Here is a 22268-nt window from a genome sequence, read left to right as displayed (position 1 = left end):
TAGTTTCTGTGGAACATTAACAAGATTCCTTTTGTTGGTTTGGGATAAGTGGTTGTTTACAGTTTAAATATTTCATGCCTGCACATGTAGAATAGAATTCCACTTTCTTCTCCGAACTAAAATAGTGTTAATATGTAGACTCTTTAGAAACTTTATAAAGTCTTATATTGAAAAGAAGATGGCTTTTAAAAATACTGTGTCCTGGGTTGTGAATTATATTTTGGCATTCTGTGCTGGAATCCAAATTACCAGATGGAGGAAAGGTAGAGCAGTTCATTGAAATTCTTTTAGGAAAAATATAATTGCATGCGCAACTATTAGAATATTAAAATTTGTTCTTAGAAAAGGAGTATTTGAATAAAAATTCAACTTTATTTTTGAAAGCAAAATTACAAAAATTGAAGGTAAAATGGAAGAGTGTCTTTTAGAATATTCTGGAAGGTTTTAGTTATATAATATTATTCTAAATTGGTGATGTTAATATTTTAAAATTATAATACCTTCATAGTTTTTTATTCTCCAGGGATACTTTGAACACTGCAGTTGTACTGCTTATTGCTTAGATAGTGTCAGAAATGAAAGATAGCACTGATAGTGAAAATCCAAGAGTTGCCGAGCTTTCCCTGATGTTTCTAAGTTTGTGCCTAACACAATGGTTTTAATCACCTATTCTCTTTGTATCCCCCCACCTTACTACCAACATCTACTTTGTGTTGGCACAAATTTTGGTTTTCTCTTGACAAACCCTATTTCCAAGCAGCCTCCCATATTTGTATCCCTAAGCCTCTTTTAAAGGTTTTTCTCTTCATTTCCAGTATGTGTAATCTCATTTTCTTTTTTCCTGCCAAATATCTTCATTGAAATTTTTATATGTCCTTTCTGTTTTTCACTGTCCACCAATTTGTTGTCCTCAAAAGTATGGATTTGATTCCTGCTGGTCTACAGAAAGCACAATAGATTCCTCCATGGCATCGAACTGAATCTAGCCTTTTCTCTCAATAGCACTCTGTTATCTATCGATGCCTAACAAATCCTCATCACAAATTTAGTGGCCTAAAACGACACATTTATTATCTCATCATTCCTGTGGCCCAGGAATTTGGGCGTGCTCCGTTGGTTTCTTGCTTCAGGGTCTCTCACAAGGCTGCAATGCAATTGTTGGTTGGAGCTGAGGTCTCACCTAAATATTTGACCGGGGAAGCATTTGCTTAAAGGTCACATGGTTATGGGCAAGATTCAATTTCTTGAGGTTGTTGAGCCAATTGCCTCAGTCCTTTGCCTGGCTGTTGACAAAAGACCTCTTTCAATTCCTTGCCAGTGTAGCTCTCCCTAGGCCAATTCACAGCGTGGCAGCTTTGCTTTTTTAGATTCCGCAAGGGAGAGCTTCTGCTAGCACATTAGAAGTTACATCTCCTCTAATCTAATCCTGGAAATGCTACTCTGCCACCCTTGCCATATTTTATTGATTAAAAGCTAGTAACTAGGGCAGTCCACACTCAAGGAAAGGAGATTACACAGGGCGTGAATACCAGGAGGCAGAGATCACCAGGGACCATGGTAGAGTCTTGTGTCACAAAAATTGTTTCTTGACTATCTTTTACCTGCCAGTAATATCATTATTTTCAAAATTGTTCTGACCTAAAACTTGAGAGTTAATTTTGATTGTTTTATTTCTGTTTTCCAGTTTTCATTTGTTTCTGTACCTGTGTCATAGTGAACAATAATCAGAAGACCATGTTGCAGTCCTAGCAATTCTATCCACCTTTGCAAAGTCACTTGAATTGCCTGGGCTACAGTTTTCTCATCTGTACAATGAGGTCTGGGACTAAGTGATCCTTATAATTCTTTTCACTTCTAACATTCTTTGATCTCAGGAATGCTGAGTTTTCCTATGTGAATCTTTTCTTCTTTTCTCTTCCTACTCCAGTCCATCTGGACCATCTCCAGGACCCCAGAGTAACTTCTAGTTACCTGCTTGGTAAAAGCCAAATATCCTTTGGTGTGCTATTAGAGGCCCTCCCCAGTCTGACCCAAACTCTATGCTCAACTTCGTCTTAAATTCTACTACTATAGGAGCCCCCTAGCTCTGTCTAGATGGAGCTATCCACTCATTATGCCTTGATTTTCTTCTCTAGGTAATCCACACTAAACTCCCTGCCTGATTGTCCTCCATATTTTGCCTCTCCTTATATAATTTCTACTTGTTTCTTGGAGCCCAGCTAAATTCTTTATAACATATATATTAGTATACTGGTTTGGAATTCAGAAAGCTAGTGTTCAAATCCTGTCATTCTACATATAAGCTTTGTTACGTAGGTGTGTTTAAACACTTCGAGTCGCATTTTTAACATAAGGATTTTAATACCTTGCTCATGGGTTATTGTGAAGATTACATAAGAATAATATATGTCAGGTGCCAATTCAGTCCCTGGTACATAACAAATGATGCAAAAATTATTATTGTCTCTGACTTTTTCTAAGCTGTGTTAATTTATCTTGATGTTGTAATACTATGGCATGTTGTTTGTTGGTTCCACTCATTTAACAGATTTTTTTCTGCCTGTCATGGTTCATTTACTTTTTTTCTTTTGCATAAATGTTACTATGTCCTAGATAGTACATTTCTTAAGGGCAATGACCATGCTTTATACTCCTTTATAGTTCTCTCATCACCTAGATCACTGCTCTGCAGCATATTGATTACCTTCCCTTCTCTTCCCTGAGTTTGTCACCTATTTTTATGTTGCTGTGACAATGTGCTTTTCCCTTAGCTTTTCTTTCATTCTTAACCTATCAATTTTTTAAATTCTTTTTGGCTCAGTCCTGAGCATCTCAATTATTCATTCAATAGATATTAAGAGCCTACAAATATGCTAGATACTATGCTCTTCTCTGAGGATACACTGATGAACTAGAACCAGCATATTTTCTGACTCACAGAGCTAACAATGTAGTGAGGGAAAACTGACATTTCTCATATTTTCACAGAAACACATACCCATGGCTCCATGACAAAACTGACATATATCAAATAATCATACAAATTTACATGGCATAATGAGTGACTGTAATAGGGAAGTTTGACAGGGGTATTTGATACCTGAAAAATGAATAAATGTCACCAGGATGAAGAGATGGCAGAGATGGTAGAGGACGGTAGTGTGGAAGGAAATGTGATGACTAAGATCAAGGGCAGAGCTTGGTCCTAAAATGAAGAGAGTGAACTTAGGGGAAAAAAAAATTAAGGGAGTGAGCCTGGAGGGTGGGCCAGGACAGGAGTGGGGGAGGTAACATGTGAGAGTCATTTTTTTGACCACCTGCATTACATATGTCAAGATTGCTTTTATTCTGTTTTCTTTCATCATAATCTTAATAATTGGCATGCTAAAATATTACCTTAGAATACCTGAGAAGTTACTTATTTGGGGGAATGTACTCAGGGGAGCTATCACACAATCTGCTACTTCCAGCTACTGTTCTGAGCAACAGGAACTGAAAGACCAGTATAGCTGGACCTCACAGAGTAGATGAGATCCTGGGAGTACAAGGGACTAAATGGGAATTATATACTAGGTTAAGGAGATTTGTTCAAGGGGTAATCACAGGGTAGTTATGGGATCAGATTTGCATTTTGAAAGCATGTCTTCGGCTGCTATGTAAACGCAGAGGACTTCCTTGAATCACATTTTGTCAATTGATTTTGTGTGAACAGGATGCTGTTATATAATTAATGTTTATTTTAATCTTCATATTATACTATTATTCCCCATTCAACTATATGCTATATTAATTAGGACTTAAATTGCTATTAGTAACAGAAGTATCCCAAATAACAGCTGAAACAAATAGAAATTTGTATTTCTCTACATTACGGAACCTGGAGATAGGTATTCCAAGATTAGTACAAAAACCTCAGAGTCAACAAGGAACAGTGATCTTTCTTTCCACTCTGACAGCTTAGTGTACACTGCTTCCTGGCCCTAGAGGGTCACCTGAATTCCAGACGTCACATTGGTTTTCCAGTCAGCAAGAAGGAGAAGGGATTGATGAAGGGAGTGTCTTCTCCCATGAAGGACACTTACTGGAAATTATGCTGATGTGTTCTTGTTCTGGAACTTAATTACATGCCAATACCCAACTCCAATAGATTGTAGGGCATATGGTCAGTTTTCTGTGGTGTCTAGCTAAAAGTGAAGGATTCTATTCCTGTGGAAGAAGGGGAACATGAATGTTGGGGACAAATTTATGCCATAGATTTTTTGGCTACAATCTTTTCCTTCTTAGAGAGGTAGCCCTGAATCCCATTAAGTTACTAATTCCAGCTCAAAGCCTAGGATCTCTCGGAGATGGGCAAAGACAAGGTGTCTGCTATAAGCACATTCAATAAACAACAGTGGAGAAGAAACAAGCTAACTTCAATAAGATCTCCTACTCAGAAATGGGAAGAATAGAAAATACCCATGGGTTACTGATACCTAAGAAATTTTAAATTCTCTATGTGCAGGAACAGTGGGGAATAAGCTCCATGATTAGCCACCAAGACTCTTAGTTTTTAGGGATGAACTCCCTTATCTGTCATCCTCCATGGTTCTGGCTTTGCTGCTGGGAAGTTTTTTCATTTGTATTTCCCCCCAAGACACCTCTGAGGACAACAATGGGTAGTGAGCCCTTCTTGAGGGCCCCAGAACTTTTACAGACCACTTATTACTTATGGGTTTTTGGGGGGATGGGAGAAGAGGTAGAAATTGTGTTTTGAATGTGAGACGGTTATAAAGTTGTATTTTCTAAAGATCAGGGTAACAGTACCTCCCATCTCATCAATTCTTATAACCTTGCTACTTTCCAAGCAAGAAGCACAATCTACATCCCCTCTCCTTGCAACCTGGAACTTTTTGACTGTTTCAACCAATAGGATAAGGCAGAATGGCACCATGTGTCTCCCAAGACTAGATCATGAAAGATGATATAACTTCTACCTGATCCTCTGGGATACTTGATCCTTGGAAACTAGCTACCATGTCATAAGGAAGCCCAGGTCACAAGGAGACATCACATGTGGTGTTCTGACTCACAGACTCACTGAGGTTATAGCCAACAGCCAACATCAACCACCAGACATGTAAGCGCAGAAACTGTTAAGATGGCCCCTGCACCAGCCTGATTATAACTACGTGAGCGACTCTTAAGTGTGAACCACCTAATTGAACACAGTATTCTCCCTGAACTGCAAGGGATGACAATAATAGCAACAAAAGATGGTCGCATTTCCACACCAGTAAGTCTAACATAGAGGATTCCAGAGGTAGGCAATCTAGGATTTGTATGATAGTTCCATGATTATCAAAATAGTTCTTCTATCTTGATGTTCTGATGTTCTTAGCTTGTTGCTTTATGATCCAAAATAGTTGCTTGAGCTCTACTCAGTATACCCACTTTCTAGCCAGTACTAAGGAAAAAACAGAGCAAAGAGGGGCATTCCTTCTTTTAAGGGTACTTATTAGAAGTTGTGCACACAACCTCATTTTATATCCCATTTGCCAGCAATCAGTCACCTGGCTACACTTAACTGGGAGGAGAGATGGGAACTGTCTCTACTGTGGGTTGTCATGTGCTCAGAGTAGCCCTCATTTACTTTCTTTAAAATCACTTAGCTTTGTTTTATATATTCTTTACATAGTTTTTCTCATTATTTTAAAACTTCTAAATAAACTATGCTATGTGAGAAAAACATTACTTGGACTTAATCAGAAAGAAGGCATTTGGGATGATTAAGCTGAGAAAATTAAGCCTCGCATGTGTCCTTGGGATCTGGCCTCCCAGGATTTAACTTACCCTGGTAACTAAATCCTCCATATCAACCTTCATTAACCATTCTGACAGAAAGAACTGATCCACCCAGAAGGATTTATTATTTGAGGATTGGGGAGGCAATTAGAAGTTTATAGTAAGATTTAAATTTGATAAGAGCCCCAGTGGCCTTTTCTGTACTTCAGCTCAATAATCTGACCAGGAGTCCCTTCACCATCCCAAGTTTAATAAACTTTGTCAAATGTGATACTAGAAGAATAAACTCTGTTCAAATGAAAGCTTTGTTTTGTTCATCAAGTTGATAGAAAATAATGACTTTTCTCTCATTCTTGTTAAGAGGAAGATTAATGAGATATTCAGGTGGTAAAAGCATACTAAATTCATTCATTCAAAAATGTTATTGAGAATTTATTATGTAAGATACACAGCACTAGCTGTTGGAGATATAATAGTAAACACAAGTTACAATATTGATGGTGATAGGCTGAATAATGGCCCACAACGATATCCAAATCCTAATCCATGAAATCTGTGACTGTGACCTTACATGGCAAAAGAGACTTGGCAGATATGACAAAGTTTAGAATCTTGAGCAGGGGAGATTCCCTGGGTGGGATCTAAGTGCAATCACATGTCCGTATAGGGAAGGGAGATGGGAAGAGGGAAGAGGAAGAAGGCAATGTGACTGTGGAGGCAGGTGTAGAAAAAATGACATGATAGAGCTGAGCCCCGATGGAGGGGGCAGCCTTCAGAAGGGGCAGGGGAGGCAACGAAGACGATTCTCCCCTAGTGCCCCCTGAGGAAGCTCACCCCTACTGACATTTTCATTTCATCCAAGTGAGACTGATTGCTGACTTCTGGTCTGCAGAACTGTGAGAGAATAAATTTCTGTTGTTGTAAGCCACCAAGTATGTGGTAACTTGTTACAGCCACGGGAAACAATACATTGACTTTCCCGGAGTTTATAATCTGAAAGGCAATTCGAACCAAGTATGAAATATCTAAAGAGAAATTTGAAAGAGCAAAATGAGTTGGTTGGGTAAGGCAGTGGCAAGGCAAAACCAGAGCTAGCTGGAAGTACTGTGTTTTGAAAGTCCTTTAGTTTCTTTGAAGTGAATAACGCTTTTATGGAGTGGTGCAAATGCTGTTGCAAGACATGAGGCTGAATGATCCATTGAGCAGGTGCTAGAGGATGGAGGCACATGTCATGCTTTGGGCTTCATGCTTAGGAGATTGTACATTCAAGAGTCTTGGGCAGAGTTGTAGCATAATTAAGTCTGTATTTTAGAAAAATCGGAAATCTTCTAATTCTACATTATTCTTTTAGGGACTCATTCATGGACCTTTGAGATTATATACACTCAGACATTTGTATTATTATTTTGTTTCTTTTCCTAAAAATGAACTTTTAATTGCAAGATTCTCTTGCTTTCACACAACTGCTTTTCCAAATCTCTTTTCTGCCTCCTCCTTTCCATTAATTCCACAAACCTATTCTGCGGCTCACTAACAACTCCTTTAAAAAAAAAAAAAAAAAAAAAAAAAAAACTACTTTTTTAAAGATCAGTTTTAGGTTTACAATAAAACTGAGAAGGCATAGAGATTTCCGATAATCTCCCCATCTCCACACATGCATAAACTCCCCCATTTTCAACATCACTCACCAGAATGCTACATTTTTAACTAATGATGAACCTATATTGATGCATCATAATTACCCAAAGTCCAAAGTTTGCCTAAGAGTTCACTCTTGGTGTTGTACCTTCAATGGATTTGGACAAACGTGTAATGGCATATATCCATCATTATACTATCACAAAGAGAATTTTCCCTACTCTAAAAATGCTCTGTCCTCTCCCTATTCATCTCTTGCCTCTTCCCTTCCCATCCCCTATCTGTTAATATTCAGAAGTTTATTATGTTACCCATCATTTTAAATCTAAAATTGTGTTCTGAAATTGATAATTCCAATCAAAAGAGAACCTATAGTATAAGATAGGCAAACAACTTAGGCCATGTGTAGCTACTAAATGTGTTTTTTTTTTTTTTTTTTCAAATCTAAAGCTAATCTCAGTTATTTGCTTTGGAGTCTTGCTATTTTCTAACTATCGCATTGCTCTATATAGATCTTGTTCTTCTAGTTCAAACTGACATTTGGTTTCATAAAATAGCCTGCCTCTGATCATACCTAAATGCATGACAAGATTAGAATACATTCTCTCTTGTCATTAGCCAAGACTGAAAGGGAAATTCACTTTGTGAAAGACGTAATTTTATTTTTCCTTTTAAAGATCAAGTGAAGATTCATTGAAATGTGGGGAGTGGCAACATCATTTTCAGTTATGTTATCTAGAGAGACTTTGCAGCTAAATTACTTTCTGGATAAATTTTATTCACAAAGGAGACTGTAGCTTGTTTTTTCACAGTTTCATAACCTAGTAAGACAGAGATGTTCCCCAGCACATTGTTTAAGGAATGCCCACAAGATCCAATTCCTTTAGCTAGAGCCCAGGTCTCTGTAAAGGAGGCCCTTTGTCCTGGGGTGAGGACATTGGAAAGCAGCTGATTGGTGACAGAGCAGTGCCTGGACACAGTGATGCTGATTTTCTGTTATTTCACTTAGCATAGCCTTCACTTCTTCTCTTATGCGTTTGCCATACTCAAGCATATCTGTCAAGCCTGTGAGCATCTTTATCATCAGTGTTTTGAATTCTACATCTGTTAGGTTGGCTATCTCCTCATCATTTAGTTTTCCCACTGGAACCTTGATCCATTCCCCCTTTTGGGCCATGCTTCTCTGTCTCCTCATCTTGACAGGCTCCTGTGTTTGTTTGCCTCTGTGTCTTGGGTAGAGCTGTCACTTCTGTTATGTTGAAAGGGGCAGAGCCTTAGGTACTCATCAGTAGAGGGCGACCCGTTTCACCATGTTGTGGCGCTGTATGTGGGGGAGGTGTCTGAGAGGGTACAATGCTGCTTGCTCAGCACTTGCCCCTTTTCCAGGAACTTCTTCCACTTTGTATGGGACTGGTGCCTCTCTAGCTGTTGCCTTGGCTGTCGTTCCCAGAGTGGGTAGGTCTGTGGATGTTCTAGAACCGTGGGGGCCCTTTAAACAAGCGGACTCTGCTGAGAGACCGGCAGTTTCTGCCTCCACCCCAACCCCCACTGGTCTGCACAGTCAGAAGCAATGAGGCTTGATTTTCCCTGGCACTGGGACTGTGAGCTGCATAGTCTGGTCAGGAGCTAGGAATGCTCCCCAGGTGTCCCTCCCTACTGCCACTGCTGCTGCTGCTGCCCCCGCTGCCGCTGCTGCCACCTCTGCTGCCACTGCCGCCACCACCACACCGCGTCCTCTCTGCCCAGGCTCTGCCCCTCTTACCTGTCTGGGTGAGTATTTATTCTTTATATCTTTGTTTGCTGGACTTCCATGCAGCTTGATTTTCTGGAACTTCTGGTTGTCTCTAGTTTTGAGGTAGTTGTATTCCTTCCTAGTTGTGGAGGGAGACTCAGCGTGTCTGTCTAGGCCTCCATCTTGGCTGAAAGTCCCTTTAATTCTTTTTATATTTTGTCGTATTCTATTTGCTAAATTTATGTTATGGGGTTCTGCATGTATATCTGTGAAGAATATTGGTCTGGAGCTTTCTCTTTATGGTGTTTGAATTGCTATATGGGTAATATTGGCTTCCTAAAATAAATTGGGAAATGTTCTCTCGTCTTCTGTGCTCTAGAAGAGATCATATAGAATTGGGGTTAATTCTTCTTTGAACATTTGGTAGAATTCTCCAGTGAAACCCTCTAGACCTGGAGATATTTTTGCAGTGAGTATTTGAATTATAAATTCAGTTTCCTTAATAGTTTACAGGGGTAGTAATCTCTTTCATGTTGGGTATGTTGTAGTAGTGTGTGCTTTTAAAGACATTGGTCCATTTTATCTAAGTTGTCAAATTTGTGTAGGGTTGTTTGAAGTATTTCCTTAAACTTTCATATCTGCAGGATCTGTAGTGATATCCCCTGTTTCATTCCTCATGTTGGTAATTTATATCTTCACTTCTTAAAATTGTCCATTTTGCTAGATGTTTATCAATTTTATTGATCTTTTCAAGGTACCAACTCTTTGTATCATATTTTTTTTTAAATTATTTGTTTATTTATTTATTTTTAGAGAGATGGGAAAGGAGAAAGAGAGGGAGAGAAACATCACTGTGTGGTTGCCTCTCACTCGCGCCCCCAACTGGGGACCTGACGTGCAACCTAGTCATGTGCCCTCACTGGGAATCGAACCAGCAACACTTGGTTCCCATGTATCATGATATTTCTATACTGTTTTCCTACTCTCAATTTCATTGATTTCTGCTCTTAATCATTTTCTTGTTCTTGCTTGCTTTGGGTTTATTTTTCTTGTCTTTTTATAGGTTTTTGAAGTGGTAGTTTAGATTGTTGATGTGTGACTTTTTGTAATTTTTAATTGATGCTTTTAGTTTATAAATTTTACTTTCAATACTGCTTTAACAGTGCCTACAGACTTTGACATGTTATATTTTCATTTTCATTAATTTCAGTGTATTGTTTCAGTTACTTTGGGACACTCTATTTACTCATGAATTATTTACAAATGTATTCATTAATTTCCAAGTGTTACAAAATTTTTCCCACCTTTTTGTTAATTTTTAATTTGATTTCATCATGATCAGAAAACACAATTTAGATGATTTTAATTCTTTTAAATTTGCTGATGGTTATTTTATGGCTAGGTATATGGTTTATCATGGGTCATGGTCACTGGAAAATAATGTGTATTTTGCTTTTGTTGGGTGAAGGATTCTATAAATGTTGATTAGATACTGTCAGTTAATGGTGTTGCTGAGGTTTTCTATATTATTGTGGTTGTTGAGGAAGGGGTGTTGCTATCTTCTACTATAATTCTGGGTTTATCTATTTCTCCTTTTAGTTTTATTAGTTTTTGCTTTACATATTTTATAGCTCTTTTACTTAATGCATACTTAGGGTGGCTATATTTTCTTGGTGGACTGACACTTTGGTCATTAAATAATATCCCTTTTTATCTTTGGTAATGTTTTTTGCTCTGAAGTCTACCTGATGTTGATATAGCCACTTTTGCTTTCTTTTGATGAATATTTTCACAATAGAATTTTTTCCATTCTTTTATTTTTAACCAGTCTGTATAATTACATTTGAAGTGGATTTCTGCAAAAACTCACAACCATTCACAGAGATTCATAACATATATTTGGGTCATATTTTTTATCCATTCTGTCAGTTTTTATCTTTTAATTGAAATATTTAGACAATCTATATTTTATATAATTATTGATATGTCAGGGTTGAAGTCTTCTATTTTTAATATTGGATTTCTGCTCTTTGTTTTAGGTTTTTCTTATTTTTCATGCCTTCATGTGATTACTTGAACATTTTTTTAGAATTCCATTTTCATTTCTTTATATGTTTTTGAGCATATGTCTTTATATAGCTCTTTTAGTGGTTGTTTTAGGTATAACATTATATACACAAAACTTATCAGAGTCTATTTGTATCATCATTTTACCATTTCTAGTGCAGTATAGAAACCCTACTTCCCTTTACATTCTTTATCCTCCCTGTTTATAATATCTTGTTTATAGTACATTATACATAAATGATTATATGATAGATTAATTACAACTATTTATAATATAATTACCCTAAATATTTCCTTTACATACACTTAGAACCATATCAGACATTTATAATTTTCATTTCAACCATCACACATAATTTAAAACTTCAGAAGAGAAGGAAAGTTTATTGTATTTACCCATATTTTTGCTATAGTTTTTATTCCTGATTGTTTTAGTTTCCAATTGCTATTGTAATAAATCATCAAAGATTTATTGCAATAAAATGACAAATTTATTATCTTATAGTTCTGTAGGTCAGAATTTTGAAATAAATTTTAGTAGATTGAAAGATGAGTTATCTGTAAGTCTGCATTTTTATTTATTTATTTATTTTCTATAGGCTGTTAGGGAGAATCTGTTGACTTTTCTAGCTTTTAGAGGCCATCTGCATTTCTTGGCTTGTTTTGTCTTTCTAATCTCATAAGATTGAACTCTAATATTTTGTTTTTTCCCCCAACCCAAGTAAAGATCTGCTTGCCAATAAATTCTTAGGTAGATACCTTTAAATCTTGTAAGTTTCACCTTACCTGAAATTTAGTACCTTCAGTTATGATCAGTGATATTTTCATCACTCTCTCCTGAGTCACAGTTTCTCTATGTTTTAGTTTCTAAAACAAGATATAAAATTTTTTTTCTGCTACCCTGTTTTTCTCTAGCCACAACACAGACAGAATATATGTGCTACATTTCCCTGATGATTCCTATCTGTTGCCTGGACTTCTGATTACAGACAGCCCTGGATGCCATCCATGTCTGTGCACCATGTCCACTTGCTGGGAACCTAGCTTTTCCCTTGAAACACTGTAGGCTTTAGTGTATCTTGAACATGACTGAGCTCTCTACATCCTTTGAACATTTTCTTACTCTCATTGCCCAGCTACCATTTTGCTCTCATAGTTCATCGAACATGGAAATTTAAGTTTCAGTGAAAATGGAGAAAAATCTTGCAAAGAAACCTAATGTAAGAGTGGCCAATTTAGCTTCATCAATTTTCTATAAACCAAGCTTTCCCTTTAAAAATTTACCGTGGCCTAACCATGACACATTTTTGTGATACAGTGGCTCTGGTATTCTGTATGATTCCATGCCTTTGTTCATCTCAGACATTATTTCATGTTTTGGTTTTAGAGTTTAGAATTTCACATTTGAATATAGAGTCTCAGATTAAAATTTTTTAAAAAATTTATTTATTTTTTAGAGAGAGGGAAAGAGAGGGAGAGAAAGATTGATGTGCAAGAGAAACATCTATCAATTGCCACTTGTACGCCCCTAACTTGGGACCAGGCCTGCAACCCAGGCATGTGCCCTTACTGGGAATCGAACCAGCAACCTTTCGGTCTGCAGGCTGCATTCAGCTCATGAGCCATACCAGGCAGGGCTCAGATTATAATTTTTATTGCTGATAGTCACAGTACCATTTATTCAGGAGGCCATAGAATGTGAGGCAGTAAAGCTCCAACTCTGGAGTCAGACTTCCTGGGTTGAAACTTGCTTCCATCACTACTAACAGTGTGAAAACTTGGACTAGTGATTTAATCTAAGCACATTTATTATTAAATGGGTAATAAGAATAATAATGACATTTTTTATTAGATTTTTAATGATGATCAGGTAAAATACTGTATCTAAAGCAAAATATTTAGCTCAGTCCCTGACATATAGTAACTTTTCAATAGATACTATGATTTTTTTATTATATATTTTTGGCAAAAATTGAGACTTTATTCTGGCTAAACTTGACACTATCAATTACTCTTACAAGCCATTAAGGTTTGATTTGTTTTACATTTATCAAATAACTAAAAAAATCTGTTCATTAACTGTTTACCACACACCTGAAAGATAGTCCTCTACAAACAAGGAGGCTCATGGATGAAGCATAGACGTGGTTCTCAGAGTATATCAATAGGAAAGGTAATAGAAATGAAAGTTCTCAGGCCCCGCCCCTGACCTGCTGAATCAGAAACTCTGCGGGTGAGGTCCAGTAAACTATGCTTTAACAAGCTCTGCAGGGGGATTCTGATGGACACTTAAGCTTGAGAACCACTGTTAGATTGAGGCTTGATGCTCCATGAAGTTCCTGTCTCATCACTCTTGCTGCAGCATTTGCTGCTCTTCCAGCTGTCATGTTCATCACATGCCCTTAGCTGGTTTGGAACCTGAAAGGCCCAACGTAGAATTAAATATATTAGATTTAGTGGGGAAAAACATTTTTGATCTAAAGGTGGGGAAAAGCTAATGGCTGAATCAAGCAGTTATCTCCTAGGAATAATCAATGGAATTATTTGATTACTTCATTTCATCATTTGCTTTTCTGTTCAGTAGCAACAACTAAGGCTTCAGGATATTTATGTTCCTTCCTTGAAAATAATCCTTGAGAAACTGGATTTGTTAGTGTCTATAACTGCCTTATGGATTGTTATTTTAAGGAGCCTCTTAATTTAATCTTAGTATCATATAACCCCTTTTTTTTTGGTTAGTGTTCCAGTGTTTATTTCAACACATAAATAAACTTAGAGTGACTACTTAAAACCATTTGGGCTGATTAAAAAGCATTTTGAGTATAGCCTGGATAGTTGTAAACATAATTTTATTTCTTCTGAATAGATAATTTCTGGATAAACAGTAATTTGGTTGCTAAAAGCTATTATTGTAATGTTTTTACATGTTTTCTAAGCATGCAAAGTGAAATAAAAACATTATATAGAATTGAGAAAGGAAATATTGAATCTTTTATAAGTTCAGTATTTGAATTTTCAAGAAATAGCAGACAGACCTGTGTAACATCCCTTCTGCCACCTCCTTGCTGTGGAGTTTGGGTTTATTATACCAAATCTGAATCTTCATATTTAAAATGAAGACAAGAAGGCCAATTTCAGAGGTTGTGAAGATCAGATGAGATGAAGATTAAATGAGATAATGTAAGTATCTGATACAGAATAAGAGCTCAAGAGGTATTGTTAGTATGTCTGAGGCATTTTGAACATTATGTAGTTTTGACTTACATTTAGTCATCTTTTTAGTTGATAAGGCAATTTTGATACATTTTCATTTCTGGTGCCTTATTTGGGTCTTTCAATTTTTCTATGAAGTATGCAGAATAAATCTCTTAACTAATGATTTCCTAGAGAAGCATTTTAATGATACTTTTTGCTAGGTTTGACTCTGTTTCATGAAACTTTAGAATCAGATCTAGGAGTGGTTGATTTAGGAGCCTATCTATCTTTAAGTTCCCTCTTTACTAAATAGAGACTCTGGACTCTGAAAGTGGAAATGACATATCCAACGCCTCATAGGTGGTTGTTGTCATGATGTCACCTGTTCCCTATAATATGGTAACCTGTTTGGTGGCAGGGAGAAATAGATCTTCTCAAATGTCCAAAGCTTCTTTGCTTGGCTAATGAGGCTCTACCTAATATGGGCTCTACTTACCTCTACTTATCTTAACCACTTCCTATCTAACACTCATGATTCTGAGGTATGCATAATAGTGAGGGTTTTCTTTATTCCAACTCTGCTTATGTTATTTTATTTTTATTTTTGGCCTGAAAGACCCTTCCCACTACTCCCATTTTTAACTCATTAATCTAATTGTGAATTAGAATTCACAATTAGAAGTCCTTGAAGCCCCTACAACCCTATTCCCACCTCCCCCCACACCCCCAACCCCCCACCTCCTCTGCAAGTTATCCCAGGCTATGCCCTGAAACGGTGCTGGAAACATGTCTTACTTATTTCTCTATTTTCATTATCACATATAGGGTCTGGTACATTTTATGTGTTCAACCAGTCTTTGTTGACTTGAGCTGTTGTTTGGCTTCTGTGAATTGTATTTTCAATTATCTTTACTTACTTGCCATTGCCACCTTCTCTAGTCTAATACTTTAAGACTCTAGTGCCCATGACTCAAGGTTTATTTACAAGTAGCTATAAAAGTGGGACCTATGATCCAGAGACCTGAGTTTTCCAGCTCTGCTACTAAAATGTTATGTGAATACAGAGAACTTACGTCTTAGTGCCTCAATTTCTTTCTTAAATTTTTCTGGTGTAGTAAAAAATAATATGCATACAGAAAGATGCATTGCGTGTAGGTTTACCCTTAATCAATACACTACAAATACCGCTCACTCCACCACAAAAGCTGGGAAATAGAGCATTGCCAGCTCGCCAGATGCTGCTTGCTGTCCTTTACTGATCACACCCCTCTCTCCACACTGAAGGTCACCTCAGCTCTGACCTTATGCATAATTACTTCTGTAGTTCTTAAAATATTTTTGCCATCAGAGGATATATTCTCAAAGGCTTTAGATCACTTTTACCTCTTTTTGTACATTATATAAATGGAAATGTACATTAGACATTATTTTGTGTTTGGCTGATATAGAGAAATACAACTGAGTTTTATAAATTGTGGTAAAAAAAAATAAAACCATCTCAATCATTTTTTTAAATTAAGAAATTTATTCTGTTTAATCCACAAGCTTTATATAGCTTTAGTTTAAAAAGCAAAAACAAAAACAGTGAAAACAAGACACCATTTCAAAAGTCTGGGCCCTTCCAATCTTCCAAATACAAGAGCTCTGAAAGTTGTGTATACCAATTGGAAGAACAAGACAAAATTATGAATGGAACCATGACATTTCATAAAACCAAGTGTATGGAACTGAAGGATCCTTCCTGGGACTAGTTAACTGCCTTTACAAAAAAACACAACAGAATAGAATGAAATTCCAATGTTCCAAATCAACTTGTTACACATCAATATTAACCCACAGTGTCCTTGTCCTGGCAAACAACATGCTTTCACTTTCTGTCTCATCCTAGAGCTTGAATCCTGATTCATTTCAGCAGAGACTCCACAGGCAACAAGAAAGATTGTGGCATTAAAATGCTAATTTATACTTTTGTAGTAGTTCAACAGTGGTCTTATTTCTGAGCAACTGCAAACCATACGAGGTTGGATGCATCATAACTTAAATGGGTGCTAAGACTGAAATGAGGAAAAAGTAGAGAAAAAAAGAGAAAAGAGAAAAGAAAACCTCTGGGAATAGCCAGGGGCATTTAAAGAAATCATAAAAATGCCAACAATATTTACAGCCCCCTTTTTAAAAAGGGGACTTGTTTTGGCTTAAAATATTTCACTCTAAATGAATTTATGTCAGCTGTCAATGAAAGAATGTCACTAATACACTGTGGACACCTTTTACAATGTAAATCCATGCCCTTTTTTACATGGTGAACTTCAACCTAGCAATTATTACAACAAATGTTATAGTCTAAAGCTCAAACACATTTTAGCATTTTTGAAATTGAATTGAGTACAAACCAAATAAAATTTACATTATAACAAACATTTCCACCTCAGACTGTGGGGACACTTGAGCCTTCCTCATCGATCTCAAGGCCTTTTCACGCAGGTGCTTTTCTAAGTTGTCAAGGTTATCTTCAGTCTCCTTCCTGGGCTCGGGCTCTGCCTCTGGCTCTCCCTGTGCTGATGTGGTTGTCTGAGCAGGAACAGCTGCAGGGGCTCCAGTGGCTGCGGAGGCTGCAGCCACAGCTTTTTCTTTCTTGTGTTTTTTTGTGTTTCTTGTGCTTCTTATCCTTTTTGTGTTTCTTGTCCTTCTTTTTCTTTCCACCCCCTTCCTGGTCTAAATTCCTCACCAGTGATGGGCTTGGTGTTGGGCTCTTAGCCTTTTTGACTAGTACCGCTGGTGACCAATTGGTAGAGGGTGACTGAGACTGGACAGGAGATGGAGGTGCTGGGGGTTTTTTAGCTACTGGCTCAGGAGACCCTGAGACAGATCGGGAGGATGAGACTCTCCTTACAGACTGAGGGCTTGGTGAGGCAGCTTTTTTTGTCTTTTTGGGTTCCGGAGTCCTGGAGACTCTCCTAATGGGCCTAGTACTTGGAGACGGGGACTGCCTTCTTTGGGGTGGTGATGACGGTCCTCTTCGAACAGGTGGAGGACTTGAGGAGGTTTGAGGAGCTCGAGGCCATGGTGAGGACGAATGCCGTTTGTTTGGTTGTGGTGATCGGGCCTCCCGGGTAGATCGGCTCGGGAAAAACCCTTTCCTATGTTTTGATGACAATGAAGGTGAACGTCTCTTGGTGGCTGGGGAACTTCTTTGTTTGGGAGGTGGAGAATGGAAGACCCGACGCTTTGGTGGTGGAGTTGGTGATGCCCTTCGTTTAGGAGGGGATGGGGGAGAAGCCATTCTTCTCTTCGGAGGTGGAGAAGGAGAGTATCTCCTCTGTATTGGAGGAGAGTATCTTCTTGGGGAAGGTGAGCGCCGATGTGGGGGAGGAAAAGGAGACCTACGCCGCCGAGGAGGTGGAGCAGGAGAAGGAGGACGTAGGTGGTGGGGACGGACTTCTCCGTCTACCACTTTTAGTCATTGGCGATTGCCATCGCTTTCCCATCTGCATCCGAGGGGAAAGTTTCTTTCTGGCGCTTTCGAGGTGATGGAGAAGCACTGCGGGAAGGGGAATGTCTCCGCCGCATGCTGACCTCACCATGCTTCACATGGGACCTCCTGGGCCGCTCAGCTTCTGAGGAAGAGGAGGAGCCAGAATCAGATGAAGACTGCTGATTCTGTCGTCTGTACTGGCGTCTCCGCTGCACAGAATCTACTGCAGCCATTTTGCCACCTTTATCTTCTTCTGATTCAGATAACTCTTCTAGGCTTGGGTGCTGGTGAAAGGGACTCTCTTTTCTCAGTACCTTTATGTTTTGTCACTTTACCTGAAGTTCTCCCTGGAGAGACAGAAACACGACTTTTTCTTGCAGGGTTTGACTGCTGTGGTGTTGGGGAATGACGTGTTTTTGGTGGAGGAGTTGCTGGAGGTGATGGTCTATGCTTTCGCCTTGGAGGACTTGCTGAAGGAGACAACCTACGCATTTTTCGAGGGGGGCTGGATGTCCTCTTAGGAGGCTTCTTTGGCGGTGACCGGGAATGAGAGGAAGAGGAGGATGAACTACTTCCAGGCAAGGATGCTGATGAACGCCGTCTTTGTCTCACTGGAGATCTATTCCTTCTATGCCTTGGTGGAGGAGGCATTCATCTTGGTGGAGTTCTTCTTCGAGGAGATGGCCACCTTCTTGGGCTTGGCCGCCTTCTAGGTGAGTATGACCTTGATCTGGATCTATGGCGCCGTCTAGGCCGAGTATGAGAAGGAGAGCGAGAACGTGTCCCGGATCTTGATTTGGAACGTGACCGAGATCTTGGTCGGAGCTTCTCCTTTTCCTTTTCTTTTTTGGAATTTTTCTCTGGAGAAGGATCTTTAGGCTCTGGTACAGGTTCAGGTTTGGGAACTTTCAGAATGTCACTAGTAGAAGTGGCCTCTTGTACTGAAGGTTCTTTTACTTTCGCTGATGGTTCTGGGAGTCTGGAGTTTCTTCCTTTTTTTCTGGAGCAGGAGAAGCATTCCGGCTCCTGGTTCTGTGATGGGGAGATCGAGAATGACTGCGCTTTCTCTCTCTCCTGACAGGGGAAGATCGTAATCTAGGGGAAGGAGATCTAGATTTGCGTCTTCGTGGGCTTCGAGACCTCTTCCTTTTTTCTCTGCTGCTTTCTTTTTCTTCCTTATCCCTATATCTTTGTCTTCATCTTGCTTTTTCATAGATGCCAACTTTTCTTGTTCAATCTGTCTCTGCTTTATTTCTTCTTTCTTCAGTTCTAGGAAAGCAGAAGGAATTCCAGCGATGTTTTCTTGTGCACTTAAGAGTAGGGGCCATAGTTCTCTCATAAATTCTTTAGCATTTTTTTCCATTTAAAAACCCAGTCAGATTGACTTGCATCATTTTGGAATCTGGATTCTTCACTTCCAGCTGGTTGAATATAAACTCAATCACAACATCATCTTCTAACCCAAGGATTTCCGTTACTCGTTTTGTTATCCAAGGCTTTATAACCTCCAAATTTACTTTGCTCATATCCACCTTTTTTTCTAGGCATTCTGCAAATTTTAGCTGCTTCAGTAGCTTCTTCTGTTTGTTGCTGAACCGGTTATCCTGTTCTGCACCGTTCCGCGGAAGAACCCCGCGTCCATCTTGCTGCCTCTCTCGGAGATCCTCAATCATTTTTCAGTGTATAGTTTGGTAGTGTAAAATACACTTGCATTGCTGAAAAACAACTCATCAGAACTTTTTCATTTTGCAGATGTGAAATTTTATACTGACCAACCTGCTCCCTTTCCTTACTACCCCCCAGTCCTTGATGACCACCATTCTACCTTCTGTTCTTATGAATTTGACTACTTTAGATGTGTCATACAAGTGGAATCAGACAGCATTTATCTTTTTGTGACTCACTTATTTCATTTAGCATAATGTTCTTAAGTTTCATTCATGTTGTAGGATGTGGCAGAATTTCCTTCCCCTTAAAGTCTGCATAATATTCCATTGTATGTATATAGAACATTTTGTTTATCTATTCTTCTGTGGGTGAACATTTGGGTTGCCCCCACCTCCTGGTTATTGTGAATAGTGCTGCTATAATATTGAACATGCAAATATTTTTTTGAGATTCTGCTTTCACTTCTTTGGATAGAAACCCTAGAAGTGGAAACGTTCATCTTTTTCTTCAAATGGTTTAGCTTTGTAGTTTCTGTAGGAGTAGGTGTCACAGGTCAAAATAGCCCTGACCACTAACTTATTGATCAGTCTGATGAGCTACTTGCTAGCAATTACAGTGGGGTGAAGTCAACTTTTAACTGGATTTCGGACAGCATAAAAATCTAGGACTGACTGCTTTCATTTTAATCTTTGATGGGCTCTGTATATAAACAAGAGAGATGCTGGGGAAATGTAGGGAAGTTTTAGGTCACATGAATCATTTGAAGAACAGAAGCGCTGGGATATTTGTTTCTAAACCAGACCTCTTGGGATCTCTGAGACACTTTCAAAAGGTTTGTGAGGTTAAGACTACTTTCGTAATAATATATTACTTGCCATTTTCACTGTGCTGATATTTGCACTGATGGTGCAAAAGGAATGGCAAAATTGCTGGTACCTTAGCATAGAACAAGGCAGTAGCTTTAAACTATATTCTCCATCACCAATTGAGTAGTAAAAAATTAACTTTATTAAGTTTTGATCCCTGAGTATGTCTTTTTAATATTTTGTGTTAAAAATGGAATGTATGCATAAAGCACTTGTATTGTATATTGAAGCATGTTATCTTTTAATAATAGTTATAATAGAAGACTATGGATTAAGAAAAAGCATTCATGTGATTGAATGGAAACCTAAATTAGCCACCTATTTATGGAACACCATTTTTACTTGAAACTATGATTATTCAGCTTGTGTGTTTGGTAGACAACCATTTTCATGAAAATAATTGATCTGAGCCTGTGTCTTCAATAAACAACTCACAGAAATTATTGCTAGTGATGAAACTGGAGACTTCAAGTGAAAAAGAGAATTTCTAGAAAACTTGTCTTTGTCACTGTGTTCTTGATAGTTTCCCAACAGTTGAATACTTTTTAAAAAGTAAACTCAGTGATATATTGATGAATTTGCTTTTTTGGTATTATCTGATAAAAGTTGTCAGCATCTGAAAATTCTGCATAACTTGTGAACCAGTATTTTCCAAATTACTAAAGTGTGGTATTACAAAATCATGCATGGCTAAAAGATCCATTCAAAGCACAAGATAGATCAATTATTTTAATGTAACAGATTATGAGCATTTCATTTAAACTTCAATAAACTACCATTTGTTGAATTTAGATGTAGTATAAAAAAGTAATATCCACAGTTATCTGAAAAGGCTATTAAAATACTCTTTCCTTTTGCAACTATATCTGTATAAGGTTTTCTTTATATCCTTCAACCAGAAAACAGTACAATAGATTAAATGAGAATTCATAGTTTTCTATTAAGACTATTATTAAAAGACATTTGCAAAAATGCCATTTTTCTCACTACTTTTATGTTTCAAAAATGAAGCTATTTTTTTACAAAATATTTGTGTTAATGTGTCATGGGTTATTACTACTATTTTCTAAGAAATTGTTAAATATATTTAAAATTTGAATATGGTAAATATCAATAGATATAAACCACAGAAACAAAGCTCTTCTTGTTATTAATAATTAAGAATGTGAAGGTCCCTAGTTAAGAATGTGAAGTGTCCCTGAGAACAATAAATATGAGAATGGCTGATTTAGGGAAAACAGCACTTATGTGTTCTTTATATCTTTCCCAGACATTTCCCTCCAATCTCAGCAGTTTAGAGAACCAAAACTTTTGCCAAAACAAAGATTGTGTGGACATAAAATCTTGTACATTTAGAATGGTAAATACCAAACTTTTTTTCTGGTTAGTGCAGTATACATGCAAAGCAGATATTAAGGACCACTGTAGAGGTTTTATCAACTGTCTATTTTCTGGATTTAATTTGGAATTAGGACCTTGCTCAATGGCAGAGGACATTGTGAAGGAAAATCGTCTCCTCTGGATTTTCCAAGTGACTTGATATATCAGAAGGGATTGTGTACATTTATATAAACATACAATGTTTTGTTTTGTTTTTTTGAGTAGAGGTTGTGGGGACTTCTTTGCAGTCTGTTAAAGTTCTCAATTTTTATCAACTAGATAGCATAATTTCAAATACATATTCAAGAAAATCCCCCCACTTCATCTTTCTTCTAGGATTTCTGATACCAAGAGCACCTGGGCAGAGATTTGACATTTTATTCTCTTCCCTCAGGAGTACTGATCTTGTGTTTAACCACCTTCCAAGCAAGGGACATTTTTATTTATCACTTGAAACTTTTTTTAG

At 37.8% G+C, this 22268-nt stretch overlaps 1 pseudogene; it reads right to left on the bottom strand.

The window, feature by feature from the left end:
• Window positions 1-17011: 17011 nt before the first annotated feature.
• Window positions 17012-19530, bottom strand: LOC150005965 (serine/arginine repetitive matrix protein 1-like; annotated as a pseudogene).
• Between the last annotated feature and the right edge of the window lie 2738 nt (window positions 19531-22268).

The sequence above is a fragment of the Furipterus horrens genome, unplaced genomic scaffold (genome assembly GCF_987537825.1).
Source record: "Furipterus horrens unplaced genomic scaffold, mFurHor1.1.pri manual_scaffold_6, whole genome shotgun sequence".
NCBI classification, from domain to species: domain Eukaryota; kingdom Metazoa; phylum Chordata; class Mammalia; order Chiroptera; family Furipteridae; genus Furipterus; species Furipterus horrens.
This window is presented reverse-complemented; position numbering and strand designations above follow the sequence as displayed.